General features: G+C 35.5%; 1 long non-coding RNA gene across 1 annotated transcript in view; it reads right to left on the bottom strand.

Moving 5' to 3' along the window:
- Window positions 1–4,652, bottom strand: part of LOC125505798 — a 5,948-nt gene extending 1,296 nt beyond the window's left edge. Inside the window, exon 1 of the long non-coding RNA XR_007282420.1 lies at window positions 4,553–4,652. This is a non-coding gene — a long non-coding RNA (uncharacterized LOC125505798). The remainder of the gene's footprint in view (window positions 1–4,552) is intronic.
- Window positions 4,653–14,130: the final 9,478 nt, after the last annotated feature.

Genomic DNA, 14,130 nt, shown 5'->3' on the forward strand with positions numbered 1-14,130 from the left:
TTAATACTCCAAATGTATGCCAAGGCTTAAAGCAGCAACAACGCTACACGTGTAAGTAAAAATATTTAAGTATCTGAACAAAGAATTCTAGTCTCTTCCCAAATTTGATTGTCCTGACTAATCACCTGTTAGGCCTAATTAATTTTAGAATGTTTTAAAGTGTTGCAATTGTGATGTATTTTAATGTGTGATATGATGAGGCTGTTGACGAACTGTGATTGTTTTTTAAATTAATGAATTTTTTTTTTTAACTATGTTATTTTAGAAAAACTGATGATGGTGGAAAAATACACCGAAACGTATTTTAATTGATAAATAAAGACAATAAATGACTGAAACCCAGGAATTAATTTTGATTTGGAATTAACAACGCCACAAGACCTTGAAAAACACTGTTTAGTCGATCTCAACATTTTCGTTTGTTTTATCCGGAATTTCGTGTCAGCAAGGTATTTCTTGCAGTTTGCTCCAAGAAGCCGATGTCTTCCAAAATTCATCTTCTGCTTAACAGTGAAACGTGAAATCGAGCATATAAAAGAGAAAGCCATTAATGTACGGGCTCGCTGATTGTAATATCTCAGCAGCTCATTACACTTTCGATTTTAAAACTCGACAAATTACAGTGCGATCACACAGTAGCTGCTGATCTCTGAATCGCTGAACAAACCACACCACAGCTACCAGTCCCATGAGGGGCAAGCCTGGCAATTTTAAAATTGTATTGCCAACGATTGAATAGCATTGAATTAATCACGCTTACAAATTGCTTTAAGCGCCACTTGCCGGAATGAATACAACTCGAGCCAATTAATGCATGCATGCGGTCTTATTCTGCGAAAAGCAGCAATGAGGGGAATTTTTAAGTATCTCGCAACCATTCGCATTTGTGCGAAACATTGTCAACAAACGCCTTTCGTGATGGTGCTTAATGGTGCCACTGTTTCAGGTTCCTTTAGAAAAAATAAACAAAAAATGCAACCATCGAACGGTCGCGAATAGAGTTGAAAACAAATCACTAACTGTGATTTTTTCACAGCTAAATAAATAGCAATCACAAACTGTGACGAACGTAAAAATAAACTGTGATCTAAAACGCGATTGACCCAAACGTGATATTAAAGAGCGACTTATTTTTTCACTGCTAATGCGAGTTGCGTGTAGTGATCATACAGGGTGATTCAAAATTGGCGTCATTTCTATTAAGGGGTTCAAAAATTCAAAAAGAAAAATTGCGATCTTTGCTTCAAATTACGAAAAATGTTTATATTAAAAAAGTTTCCTTCAACAATTTTTTTATGAAAAGTTGAAGCGGCAGAAATGTTTTTGTCATTAACAGATAGTTACAGGTGGAAATCCCTTGTCAATAATAACAATAATTTGTCAAACTGTGATTTACTTTGAATTTCCTTTCACGAATTTGTGGATATATATGTGATTAGTTCATGGGAAATGCTACAGTAACATAGCAGAAGCTGCAAGAACTCACGCCAACAAAAAGCGAGGAAAGTGGTTCCAGGAAGATAGTGAACGACAATAGATGTTCGGGTTTCAGACACAGAGGAACAAGTATTGGAGATCATTGCAGAAGAGCCTTTCATGGGCACTCAGAACATTGCACAACAACTAACACTTTCCCAGACACCAAATAAATACCGGCTACATTCCTACCACGTATGTAAGATCACATTAAACCAATGCATTACTGTACACCGGTATAAATTGAGCAGGAGTTAATTAACCGAATACGAGAAGCTTCTCGAGAAGAGTGCAATAAGGTACAATATTACATATATATAATATTACACAGGCACTTGTTTGGAGTTACAGTCCCAAATATATGTTTCTGTAATTTGTAAACAAATTAATAATTCGAGGTTATGAAGGCAATAATTGACATTTCAAAATAGGTTCCGTCATTCAATGATGACATTTTATCCTTGTTTATGTTATTGTCACTTTCTGTATAATTCCATGGTTACCGGAGTTTTAAAAAATTACGAAGCAACAGATATTTACGTAATGTTAATTAGGCAGATTACCTTGAAAAACATTGTTGCCTTTTTTTGCAAACTTCTCAGTTTTCAATAACAATTAATTTTTTAAACTATTTTTTCTGTACGCCTAAAACAACGCCAGACAACACCTCTAGAGGAATGACGCCAATTTTGAATCACCCTGTATGTTGCACATGTGCATGCGCAACGATTAAAATAATTTTTCTTAATAAATTTTCTGTTTCTGTTGTTCATTTTTTCGAATTGAAATTGTTTATTACGTTTTGTACTAAGCGACGGAAAATTATTTTTTATGGCATTTCTTTTCTGCATTAGATGATAATTTTGCAAAATGCAGTTTATGCAAAGCAAAATGATCTTACAAAATCAGTACGTCGAATTTTAAACGGCACATGCAATGCAACATTTTTGCGAAGAGTAGCGAAGTAGTATTTTTGTACCTATTTTCACTCAAATAAAGTCTTTTTTCCGATCAAATATAGTTTGTTCACAAAGAACTAAGAGCTACATACCACGCTATTCGTTTGGTGCAAAACAATAGCTTTTTGTTCCTATTTCAATTTTTTTTCGGAATGTTTTTAGGACGTTTAGGGTACAAGGGTTCACAAAATGTGTAGCCAGTTGCTAGTTGCAGAGGCTGTTGTTTTTTAGTGTCCTTAAAATCATTTGTACTTTAAATGGAAAATATTATTTGTTGCATACCTTGATAGTTTTTTATTTAAAAAATATTAATTACAAATGTTAAAGTGTGTTTAATTGATGATTGATGATAATGTGATGTGTTTAAGTGACGCACAATTGAAGTGAAGCCACATTCACAAGTTAAACACACAAAAAAATCACATTCACATTTATAACGGTACTTTCAACATCACGCTTTAGCTCATCTCTAGTGACAATTGTCCCTCGTAGAATGTCAATTTGTTCGGGCGAAAAAACTGCATTTGTTAGATCTGTTCAACCTGCAAGAAATCAATCAAGTCGGACCCGGTGCAAATTTTGAATCCATTCAAAGCGCAATGGTCTGATCAATTGCCAGAAAATCTGCTGCATTTGACACCACCGAAAGTTGTCCCTCAATCTGTTTGTTTATTAACAATCTAAATTTAGGCACTGATAACGTTGAAAAAATATAAGAAAATGAAATACGAGCCCTGACTCTGTACAAATAGGAATCATAAAGTCGACCTTTTCAGTGGAGGTTATCCCGTTCGCAGATAAGAAACCCCATCAAAAATCCTAATCTATTAATAATAATAATCATGTAAACTACATAATATAAATTATGTGTAGTCTAAAAATGTAAACAACTTAAGCTTGGTAGGAATCATCCGCTAATGGGTGCTTCTTCACAAATCACAATAGCTCGGTTAATAACCGTTTGGAGAACTCAAATTTTCGAATGAAACAAACTATGGCTCAGTTGGAAACCACGTCCCACCTTCATAAACTTGGCCGGGCTGCGACAAATTTCGAAAAAAGGCCCCGATTTTAATGATTTACCATTTATCTTCTTCCAATCTAGCTTCTACCTACGAAACAAACGCGCCCCAGGCGGGAGGGTCTCTTAATACCATACCCCTATAGAGGGTGTACCCTCTGAAGATTTTCTAAAGATAAATTTGACCTGAGCCAGTGGGGCAAAGTACCGTATAAGGTGCAGGCAAATGTACCCAAGTGAAAAAAATTAAGTAAAATAAGTGATTTCCAAATCTAACAGAATGGATGTGAAAAAGCTTGGGTTGGAGCGACAATTTGTCTTGAATTAAATTGGAAGCAACACGCTCCCGGGGCCACGCAATGCGTAGGATGGAACATCCATTTTAAGATATTATTCCACTGTCCGCCAAGCAAGAACCCAAACATAAAAGCTACAAGTGTGTGTGCGTTGGAAGTAAGGTTCGAGCTCGGTTTGCCTGATTTTCAACCATACAGCATCTGATTTTTGCGCTGGAAATCCACAAACCTTTTGGTTCGTGCTTATTAATTTGTGCACAAATGTTAATACTTTTTAATTGTGCACAACACTTTTTAATTTGTGCACTTTGTGGTGCTTTTGCACCATCTCTGGTGAAGAAAAATAACATCTCTGATCAGAATGACTGACGGGTTGTTTTGATGGCATTTGGCAATATTTTAAAAATCTTATGTCACCCCGATGACCTTCTTCCCGATAGGCTCTTATCATTTTGCAATAGTTAAAGCGGACTTGTTTGGCTGCAATAATAACATTGCTTCAGAGCCAGTTTGATTGCGGTTTTTTGCAAAGCCAGCCAACCACCGACAGACAAGAAATCAGCGTATGGATGTCACATAGAAGACTCCTGACGCGTGATGACTTGCAACTTGAATGTTGAAGATAAGGAAAATTTGCCAAAAAGACCACGTTTAAATGAGATCAATTCTCAGAATGAAAAGGCCAATTTAGCATTACAGGCGATACTCGAAACTACCTTCCGCACTTAGTAAGTTTTAAAAGCACCACAAGTGTTCACAGTCGCCCAAATAAATACTACCCAGATGCGCATTTATCTCACCCAGTGTTCAGCATGGACCAGCAAGTCGTAAATTTACGGCGATGGTCTGAATCCCGATTTTACACATAAAGTTGAGTTGCTTTTCCTATTCCAGCTCTCGGCTTCAGTGGTTGATCCGATTGTTTTTCTGATCAGATTCAGAGCCAGAAATGAGCATCCAGCATCTCCCAAAGAGGCGCCATTAGCATTCTTATTATGTATACAACATCGCATGAACAGCAGCAGCAAGGAACAACAACGAACGATTCTAAAAATAAAAACATTTCGGCTAGTAGTACCAGTCAGCCGAACGGGTACCGCTTTGGCACGATCACTTGGCAACCCGGCTTGTTTACCAAGTCCATTCAACAGCCGGCAACCAGGTTCTAGTCTGTTCCATGGCACATTATACAAGACGATTAACTTAAAAAACAGTGCTGTTGCCAGAGTTCAGACAAAAACTATTTCATACCCACAAATAGCCTTTCTGATCGCCTGCTTTTACAATTAGTGGCTACAGATTGGAATCTGCTTAGGCTTGCAAAGTTTGGCTCTAAAGAGCAAAGTCAACGGAGAAAGTTGGGAACAGTAGGGAGTTTTTAGGCCCCTTAATTGCAACAAGTTTTACTTTATACGTTATTATGAGCATGCGCATTAGTACATAAATAACCGTTTACGTTATTAGAGGATAACATGTTCCTTTATTTACGTACGAGTAGCGGTAACGTTAATAAGCATCATCACGTTCAAAAGCAGAACGACGATGTTGACATTTGACATATTTGAATACATTTTGAATGATTTGGTTTACCAACAATTACGACATCAATTAGAAATTCAAACGCTTGAACATAGAAGATTGGAAAGTGAAATGATATTTTTATTTAAATTAATTAACTATCATATAAATTGCTCTTATTTGCGCAGTAAATTGAATTTCCATGTTCCTAAAAGAACGGTCAGAAGTCAATCTATATGTTACTTGGCAACTCATAACACCAATTACAGTCACTTTATGAATATCGACAGAGTATGCAGGACTGCTAACAATTTAGATTTGTCATTTTTTTATATTTCTGTGGCAGCATTTAAGTCCGAACTAAAGCTGAAGGTACTCATGTAATTTATTTATTGATTATTTATCTGTTATTGTTAATTTTTACTGTACTTTAATATTTTTATACGCATTTATAATTCGCCATGGATTTTTTCCGTTTAATAAATTTGAATTTGAATTTGAATATTTGACTTGTAATATTATTAATACAATAAGCGGCTATAATAGAATAAGAAATGTATTGTAAATTTAAATAAGATTTTTTCCTTGATAATTTTTACGCCATTATTGCGTAATTACGGATTTTATGTGAAAATTGTTTGGGCAAATTTGAACTTTGGCAATACTACTAACATCACACGGACAGGTTCGATTTTGAATTTTTATTTTCCGTTTTCCGTTCCGTTAACCAATAGTGAAATGGACGTGGTAAGAAAAAGAATGCGTTTTTTCTGGTATTCAAAGACATTGAACCAGCCGCGGAATATGTTCCTTCTGAAACCTAAAATTGATAAGGCAATCTCTGGACTCAATAATTTCTAAATTAAAAATAGCTTTTCGGTTTGAAACAACAGGTGGGTCAAAAATTAAGCCTCTTACTAAATCGTGATCCACATCTTCCTGGTCATTCCGGCACAGAAAGGCAGCTTCAATGTTTTCTTCCAGCTTAGCCACTTTTTGTTTAATAACAATACAAACTTAAACTAGCTTTGAAACTCTTCCAAACAAAACGGGATAAGAAAACAATGAAGTGAGGTTTATTTTATTAAGAGAGCGACAAACGCGGTATCAAAAACTAAAAAACGCACTTAACGTTTTGCCTGCACACCTTATTTTTTTAACACTGCGCATGATCAGAAGAACGTTTAGCGTTTAAGGCCAACGCAATTTTAATATTGAAAGAAGTCACCCTAGATTGGGTCTAACTGGTGTGGAGTTTCCCTTAAATGATTCTAAAGCGGAAAAGTGAATCATGATGAAATCCTACTGCAAGAAACGTGGCAACAGCACTGTGGTACAAGGAAATGATGAATTTGCAATGAAAATCAAACAAACAAGCTAGCTGCACCTTCATTTTTTCGCGCTGAACCTCAAGAGGCTATTATTTTGTTTATGAATATACAAGACTATCGTTGGTATTGAGCGGCACCACATTCACATTTTGGAACATTTTAAATTAAATTTGGGTTCCACTAATTGTTGAAACAGCAATTACCCAGTTAAACCTTTAAGAGCACCTACCTACTACCTGCCTACTTCAGCTAGTGTTTAATAAATCGTACAAATTATCGTCTAAATAAACTGCCAATTACTCAATATTCATAACTACAGCTGCTCGTGTATCCGCTTTGGCCAATAGCAACTAGATAGCAACTACTTTAATTGCATAAATACATTTTTTCTTTTCTCTCCAATGATAATTATCTCCCGGTATTTTCCCCAGAACTATTTAAAAGACACCTCCCGACAAAATATTCGTTGAGGTCCAAGGTTGGGAACATTAGCAAAGCAGCATCGATGAATAATTGTGGTTTCGTGTTAATTACTGATAACTCCATCATGCCTGTTTACTTCTTCGATTCGCGGAACGAATGCGGTTGCTGTCGATTGCTCGGCATGCCAACTTTCATTGTATGCCCTTTGTACGCCATGACCGCAAGTTTACATGCTTTATCAGTTGTTCGATTGACTCACGCCATGAGACATCTGGACCAGAGCCCCGCAAGTGAAAACTTCTGCTATCAACGGAGTCGTTTTGCACAGTTTAATCAATATTTCTTGGAGAACTTAGTTGACTGTCGGCGATTTTTACTTAATTGACAACAATATTTGTGAAAAATTGGACGTACATAATAAATTTACAATTAAACTGAGGTTTTCCTTATTTAAAGCCGCAGATTTTCTCTTTCGAGTGATATTCTGGACAGGCTTGAGAGATTTTTAGTTTTTTTGAGATTTTTTTTTCAATTCGTCTAACTGTACCAACGGCCAATCGCTTCCCCTTAGTAACTGAAAACATCCTGGAAACTGCCCGACATTTCCTATTCAAGTGAATTTTTTGTCACTTAAAGCAGCCGATTTTCTTTTTCGAGTGATGTTATGGGCAGCATTAAGGAATTTTTGGTTTTCTTGGCGAATGGTCGATTTAGTGTCTGAAAACATCCTGAAAACTCCCAAAAATTTCCTATTAAGGTGAGGTTTTCCTGATTTAAAGCCGGATATTTTCTCTTTCGAGTGATATTCTGGACTAGCTTGAGAGACTTTTGGTTTCACCTTGACAATTTTTAAAAAATCCGTCTATACTAACGGCCAATCGCTTCCTTTAGTAACTGAAAACATCCTGGAAACTCCTAGAAATTTTCTATTCAAGTGAATTTTTCCTCACTTAAAGCAGCCGATTTTCTCTTTCGAGTGATCTTATGGACAACCTTAAGGAATTTTTGGTTTTTCCTAGGCGAATTTTTGAAAAATCCGTGTTGTCCAACGACCAATCGCGTAGATTTAGTATCTGAAAAGATCCTGAAATCTCCCAAAAATTTCCTATTAAGGTGAGGTTTTCCTGATTTAGGAGATTTTCTTTTTCGAGTGATATTCTGGAATAACTTGAGAGATTTTTGGTTTTATCTTGACAATTTTTAAAAAATCCGTCTATACCAACGGCCAATCGCTTCCTTTGGTAACTAAAAACCTCCTGAAAACTCCTTGAAAAAAAAATGTTATGGGCAGCATAAAGGAATTTTTGGTTTTTCCTTGGCGAATTTTTGAAAAATCCGTGTTGTCCAACGACTGGATTTAGTATCTGAAAAAAACCTGAAACCTCCCGAAAATTTCCTATTAAAGTGAGGTTTTCCTAATTTTAAACCCGCAGATTTTCTCTTTCGAGTGATATTCTGGGCAGGCTTGAGACACTTTCGGTTTTTCCTTGACAATTTTTTTTAAATCCGTATGTCTATCCAACGGCCAATCGCTTCCCCTTAGTAACTGAAAACATCTTGGAACCTCCCAGAAATTTTCTATTCAAGGGAATTTTCCCACACTTAAAGCAGCCGATTTTCTCTTTCGAGTGATGCTATGGGCCGCATTCAACAATTTTTGGTTTTTCCTTGACGAATTTAAAAAAAACTCGTGTTTATCAACGATCAGTCGACTCGCTTTAGTTACTGGAAGAATCCTGGAAACTTCCAGAAATTTCCTCTGAAAGTGAGTTAGTAATCTAATACCGTACATTTGTGTACGGTAAGGAGCATGGTAAGTTCTAAGATTGGCGGAAAGCAAAGCGGCATTTGCTTTCACCAAAGCAAATGTCCAAGACCCACACTTAACACCTAAAAAAATGTGGTGATCTTTTTTTTAGGCGACATAAAGTTCAGTAGCGTCAACTTAAAAATAAACCAAGTGTTCCGTAAAAATTTCTGGGTCTGCTAAGTTTGAAAAACCCTGCTCTACTGTAAACCAACCAACCAGCAAGATAAGACAAAAACCATTCCCATGCTGGGTGTATTTTCGTACGTGCTTTCGTGCTTCTCAGTCTGGACCTGAATAAAGACACTCGATTGAAGCAATAATAACAATAACAATCAGGCAGGGACCCAAGTGGTTTTTGCGATACTGGGTACCTACATATATAATTACCTTATATAGAAAATAATAAGTAGTAGCTAACTAATAAGTACCTACATATATAGAAAACTTCTGCTATCAACTAAGTCATTTTGCGCAGTTTAATCAATATTTCTCGGAGAACTTGGTTGATTGGCGGCGATTTTTACTTAATCGACAACAATATTTGTGAAGAATTTGACGTATATAATAGATAAAGCCAACACAAACAATTTTATGTCTGCCCAGGCGGAAATTGAAACCGCGCGAAACTGCGGCATACATGAACCTTATGGTAGGCATGTTTATGGAAATGCAGAAAATTAACACTTCCAACAATGCCACATTAAAACAACGTGATTCGGTTTGTTATTCGTGGATTTTGTCAAGGTCGCACCCGCTCATTTTCGTTTAGTACTGCCATGTGAGCACACAATTTTGCATTAATCAGGAAATGTACTCAGCGTTTGGCACGTATTTTGCCTTTTACGTTAACCAGCTTTATGTTTTTTGCCAGCAGCATTCTTGATTGGGTTTTATTTAAGTTTCTACCAGTAAATCATCGACATTTTGCATAGTTGCAATTCAATTGAATTGGTTGCATTGCACGCCGCTGGTACCACGTGAGTACCAGCCCAAGAATACGCTTTTTGCTATTAAATGTGCGGCAACGTTGTTGAAAAGTGATAGTTTTCAGCCTGGAACTGTACATGCAACACGTGGGATGACCAAATCACACACTAGTTTGCCTATCAAAAAGGTTTGGTTAGCTAACGCAACCACCCTCTTCCTTTGTTAGGCTCTGATCGTTAATGACTGGCAGCAGTATTTTTCCGGTTGAGCAGAATGGCATGATTTACGAACAGTAATAAATCGAAATGTGAGAATCAGCCTATTTTAGTTTATCAGAAGGTTAAAAGCCGATAAGGCATGGACGTGATCAAAACTGCTGTGGCGGAGATAAGGAGACGAGTGCTCGTTTCTACATGGACCAAAGGAAATTGTAGTAAAGCAGCCAATGAAACCGAATAATTGCGTTTTCCTGCCTCGGTTCACCCTCAAAGTTGCCGAATTTATCAATTTAACACTGCCATTGATGGTTGTCTTTCGTCCAGCGCGCAGAATAAATAATCCGGATTCAATTAATTGGCCCGAGGCGGTGTTTTATTGACCAACATGCTTTTTTCCTCTCGGTTATATAAACGATGGTATTTTGCAGCCAATAGAGTGGCAATGTTCGTAACCAGAACACAATTATGGCGAGTTTAAAGGTGAAGCGATTTAAAATCATCACGTCAATATTATTATTTATTATTAACATGGAAAAACGATAATTAATTGCCGTTGGAAATAGCAAGGTTTTTTCACATCATCATGCCATCGTATCGACTGGCAAATAAACATTTTTTCAACACCAAACCGGCAACCAAAACCTTCCTGGGTCAGTTTGGAACCAACCAGTAATTTACAATTTAAATCCTTTGCTAAAGAAAGGAACGCCTCTAATTTCAGAAGCCAAAGTTGGTAGGTAGTTAGCTGAAAGCCCAAGCTCACGCCCCAGATGACATTAGGCTATTTTGTAGCATATGGGTGCATGCAGCCCACAAACATTGGCAAAAAATGTAAAAAAATTAGTTTTTTAAACCGCACCTACCAACTTTTTTCAAATTTTATTAACTTTTGCGACCTAATTAATAACTAATCCATAATTGGTTCAAAAAATAAAACTGATTATGTTGATCCAAGACAAGTCGAAGGGCAGAGGCGGCGCTAGGGGTGGGCGAGGGAGAATCAAAATGTGTCTCGCCCAACCACTTTTAATAACGATAGAAACAATTGCGAATTAAAAAATCAGATGAAATTTGACAATAATGATAGTGAAAGGAAAAACATTCCGAATTGTTCGGGAATCGAAAAGTAAGTTTTTAAGTGGGTACTTAATATTAATACATTATTTTCTAATCTAAATATGGGTACTTGTTTCCTGCTAGGACAAGAGCCAAGGATTTTCATATAGAGGAAAAAGAAGTCATTGATTTGGCTCTATCTCTACATGAACTTTCAAAACAGCCGGGTCTTAGCAAGTTTTCCCAAAAAAACAGTACGATTGTGATCTTCGTAGGTTTAAGTCCAGCTATTGTATCATGTATCCTTGGATTAAGTACAGCATTCTCAAAGATGCTGTATTCCGTTTTTCCTTGTAGATTTTTCTTCGAACAAGGTGGAACTAGCTGTTTCAGTTTTGTTATTGAAGGCTACAAGAACTGCGAACGGGCTCCAGAATCAAAAGCTGGGTTTAAAAAGATGATTTAGTACATTTAATCAATTTTTTAAAACTTAGAACGTTTATTTTTTCAGCTAACCATTACCAATGTGATTGTGATATAGTTTCAATTGACATCGAGACAAAGTCATTGCCAGATACCTCTAAGAGGTATGAAGTCACAAACCATCTCAAAATAAACACTTTTCTCACACAGATCTCACACTTCTTTTGAAATATTTTAGTTTAGTCTTCCAGAAAATGAATAAACTGTGTAGTATTGCAATCACAATACAATCTTCCAGTGCAAGTTTTGAAACAACTTTCAGCACTTTAAAGAGAATTAAAAATGATTTAAGAACAACTATGAGTCAGGATAGGCTTGCTGACTTGGGCATTTTATTTATGGAAAAAGGTATTGCAAAAAAATTGATTTAGAGTTAATTATAGATTCGTTTGCTGCTAAGCCTAATAATAGAAGAATTCCTCTTTTAATGTTCTGCGTGAATAACTATTTCATTATTGAATTATTTCACTACCTGTTTGAACTTTTATTCACTGTTTATATAGTTATTTTCGTCTGATATTTTTAATGTCCTGTCGTTTAGTAAACGAACTTATTCTATTCAAAAAATAGATTTGGTTATAATAGTTTTAATTACAGTACTAGTGTTGTAGCGAATTTCAGTCAGCATTTGTTTCCAACATAATAACGTTTAAAAAAAATGTTCACAGTTGTAAAATATATTTTTGTAACATTTATTTCGTTATTGTGCGAAAGTAGATAAAATCTCGTATAATATTTGTATTGTAAATTCATATTGGGACACTCAAGGTATTGTCAAACTCTGTTCACCCCCTTGTTTGACAAAAACATGTCGTTATAAGTGCTTACTAAAAGTGAATTTTTGCAACGCTTGTATGTTAAATAAAAATAACTAAAAAATATTTAACATTATAATCGGCTAAAAAAGAAAACAAAATATTTTGTAAAACAGATATATTATATCCAACTCTTACCATTAAAAGTAGAAATATACATATGACATCGTTATTATTTTTTTCGAAAATAAAGTGTCCGCGTATAATTTATACTTTTTCAATTTACTTGATCGAAGTAAGCCACGGAAAATAGTATAAGAAATATAGCATTGTTTCCATAGTATCACTGAATAACAGTATGCTTCAGTATGCTTTATTTTGACAACTACGTTAAAGTTGGCAATAACTTTATTTTAATTACGACGGCTGCTCATTTAAAGTGTCATAAAAATCAAATAATACCAGTAATAAATAAAATTTAACTCTAGAAACTAATTTTTATTGGAAAACATTTTCAAAAAGTCCACCATTATTATCAATGCAACCATTGGAACGCTTTAAAACTGAATAAGTTGCTTTTCTTCCGGACCGACCATCAATATTTTCAAATGCTCTAACAACAGCTTCTTTAAGTGCATTTAAATTGGAATATTTGTTTTTGTAAACTGTGTTTTTTACGGCTCCCCACAAAAGGAAATCCAAAGGTGAAAGATCCGGTGATCGAGGTGGCCATAAAATAGGGGTGTTTCGTCTAATCCAAGCCCCAGGAAATGTTACGTCCATCTGATTCCGCACTTCTTGGTCTTATTGGCATTTGTTTCCGAACCAGGTACAAAAATTCACACTCAGCTCCTCATCCCCTGGATGTAAAGTTTGGGATACTGACAATTTATACGGATGGAATTTGGGTTCTCTCGGAAAAGTTCTTGGAAACTCTCGTCACGGTGCTTTGCGAAGTCCCGGATTCTGCTGCGATGTACCTATCTGGTTGAAATCTGTGGATTCTGGCTTACAATGGCCAAGATAATAACCTCCACAGCTTCATTTATTACTTTATTTTCATTTCTTGGCTGCGTAAAAGTTCCATAAGTGCCCAAATTGTCATATAATAGTTTGAGTGTTTTCAAGGACGGTTGACGACGGTCAAAATACCTCTCAAAATAGTAATCAGAGACTCGTCTAGCATTTTTATCACATCAACACAGGTTTCAATCATGTGGCGCTTTTCTTGATTGGAATAATTCATTTTTACAATAAAATTAACTTAGACTTCTAAGTTGAATTTAAACTTTAATGTCAAAAATTGAAAGATGTTGTTATTATTTGTTGCTATGGAAACAATGTTTCTTATACTATTTTTTTTTTCATGACTAACTTAGATGAACTAAATTCAAAACGTTTAAATTGTTGATAAGTTCTATGTTGTTGAGGCGGATTCATTTTTTACAAACTTCTTTTTGGGTATTTCGCCTCAAACAGAGAATATCATAAATCACACATTTGTCAACATGCATTTGATAATTGCCATAAAGTTCAATGGAATAATTCCACAATTTTAACAAAAGAACAATCCACAAAAAAACGTAAAATTAAAGAAAGCGCACTAATTTTACTAAATCAAAATAATTGTGTTGCTTCATGTTCATTTAATTTAAGTCATACATAGTTACGTATGCTAAAATCTGAAGTAAAGCAGAGAAACATAAACCCAAATAAAATTTACACCAAAATTATTAATTAACATTACCTTTATTAATTGAAACAATGAGATTAAGTCAAAGTCACATAACTGACAATTTGCACAGACGAATTATCAGAGCGAATTTTCATATATTGTATTATCCTACTATTGTTACA

This window comes from Dendroctonus ponderosae, unplaced genomic scaffold (genome assembly GCF_020466585.1).
Source record: "Dendroctonus ponderosae isolate FM_Combo_2020 unplaced genomic scaffold, Dpon_F_20191213v2 Dpon_F_20191213_1, whole genome shotgun sequence".
Classification (NCBI taxonomy): Eukaryota; Metazoa; Arthropoda; class Insecta; order Coleoptera; family Curculionidae; genus Dendroctonus; species Dendroctonus ponderosae.